This window comes from Oryzias melastigma, linkage group LG15, assembly GCF_002922805.2.
Source record: "Oryzias melastigma strain HK-1 linkage group LG15, ASM292280v2, whole genome shotgun sequence".
Classification (NCBI taxonomy): domain Eukaryota; kingdom Metazoa; phylum Chordata; class Actinopteri; order Beloniformes; family Adrianichthyidae; genus Oryzias; species Oryzias melastigma.
The window spans coordinates 24,480,088-24,482,255 of NC_050526.1; the positions used below are offsets into that span (position 1 = coordinate 24,480,088).

The 2,168-nt window shown below is 36.8% G+C and overlaps 1 protein-coding gene across 1 annotated transcript in view; it reads left to right on the forward strand.

Moving 5' to 3' along the window:
• The first annotated feature begins 504 nt into the window (after nucleotides 1-504).
• The window catches only part of LOC112161827 (collagen alpha-1(XIX) chain), a 48,376-nt gene continuing 46,712 nt past the window's right edge, over nucleotides 505-2,168 (forward strand). The window contains exons 1-2 of the mRNA XM_024297296.2: nucleotides 505-555; nucleotides 633-677. The gene's annotated coding sequence lies outside the window, so the exon portion shown is untranslated. The remainder of the gene's footprint in view (nucleotides 556-632; nucleotides 678-2,168) is intronic.

Genomic DNA, 2,168 nt, shown 5'->3' on the forward strand with positions numbered 1-2,168 from the left:
GCTCTTATTTTTCTGTGCACGACTGAACAGTGTGTTGGAAAAGTTGTTCGTCTTTGCAGAATGCTTTGATTTCCATGGAACGGTTATTCACTTTGGCTTGTTTTTGACCGAGGTGCAGATAAATATGCTCCTTTCTTCCATTTGCTAAGTGTTCTTAGAACTGTCTGGAAGAAATCTGCCTCCAACACCTCAAGGACAGCTCTCCAGCAGCTATAAAGTGCCATCTATTGGCAGGTGGGGGAATCAGTCTAGGTGGAAATGGGGTAAAGTTGGGGGCTTAAGGTTTTTCGTCATCACTCCGGTTCTCATAAAGCTACAGGTGTGTTGTCTACTTTTCCCCCTCACTGTGGTATGATCCTGAGATGACACAAGCCGGTGTGTTATCCTGATTACTTATTCACAGCGCCTGTTCTTTGCTAAGTTTCCCTCTCATCTCGCTCTGTCTTTTCACCCTTCTTTTGCTGTCAATCACTGCCAGTGATGTGCTCTGTTCATATACAGGGGGAGAAGGGTGAGCCTGGAGTCCCCGGGGAGGCGGGAGAGCGAGGAGCTCCAGTATGTGTTCTCCTTTCAGTGACGTTTTACAGTGCTGCTGTGTTGCAGGGTTATTGACTGAGGTCTCCTCCCCACAGGGTCAGCCAGGTGCAGGAGGGGCCAGTGGCACGAAAGGAGAAAAAGTAAGTGTCATTAATGTCAAGTGTCAGAGTTGATTATTCCCCTAAAGCACCGCCTGCATCAGACAGAAAAAAAAGATCATCATAGACAGTATTTTATTTCATGCTCTAATCTTTGGGTGAAATTCAGGCTTTTTTGTCCCTTCATTGCAACTCTTTGGGTTTGAAGAAAAATCTTGACAATTTGAATTAAGAAAAGTTTCTTATCTTTTGCTGCATAATACATGCTGTTCTGAGACAATGTTCCTATAGTATAGAATTCCGTTCGTTATTTTTTTTAATTTGCCAATTTTGTCATTTGATAGCAAAAGGAGAAAAAGGATGAAGGCACACTATTACACTATTACACTTTGGCTTTCTTGCATTTTTAATTCAAATAAATCTGCTTATCTTTTTTGAAACAGGGTCTGTTTTATTTTGAAAAGAACTTAAATGTGCTGCTGTCAAAATAGAAGTTGAGTTTGAAAAAAAAAACTGCTAGAAATAACACTGCTTGGAATGATTTATTGTAAATATTTAAGTTAAATGTTTTTGAATTAATGGCTTGATGGCCACAAAAACATGATTAAAATCAAATTTTCTGAACATGATGTGGGATTTTGTGGCTTTCACTGGGCTTTGATCTAAAAGTAACTGTTTTAAGAGATTGGTCTAAACAATTTGATTTAATCATTTTCCTAAAGTCACTTTGTCCTCCGTAAGTCTTTGAAATCACCCAGCATGAATAAGAAGCTGATTATTACTTTTTTAAATTGTTTGTCTCCTGTGCTTCACTGAGCATGATTCACTTGTGGGTCTGTTTGATTGAGTCTGCTGCATATGTTGTCCTTGCACATTTCTATTTAATTGTGTGCAAGTGATATCTAGTAAAGAGACCTCGGGCACTTTAGAAAAACAAACAAACCTGGGATTTTAAGCCTTGACTTACCATGTAACACAACTTTCTTTTCTATTTAGAAAACATTTTATCAACATATTTGAAGATTTAACTGCACTCAAGAAAAAAATAGTTTTACTCCAATCATGGATTTAAGAAGTGGTCTCTGTTAGTTTTTTTTTTTTTTTTCATGAAACTAGTCTTTGAATTGTTTCTTTTACATTTTTGAACCATGAACTTAAAACTCAGATAAACAACTATTCATAAAAATTAAGAAAAATAAGTCTCCTAAGTAGGTGATAAATCTCCTCTGAAAATATTTTTTACACTTTATGAAAAATATTGTTCTGCTCATATACCACTATCAGTAGATTGTGTGTATTACAGGAAACAGTATTTCACACTGAAAAGCCCCCAAAAATCTGCAAACAAAGGCAGAAACCATTAAATACCTTCTGCCAGATGAGGTTAGGCTAAATGGTTAAACTTTTCATCTGGATTATCTTGTTATGTTTTCTCTTACAGTACAGTACAGTACTGACAGGCTATTTAAGTTGTAACTACATGGTAGTTTTGTTGTACATACAGGTACTTACATGGTAATTTTGGTGAATTTA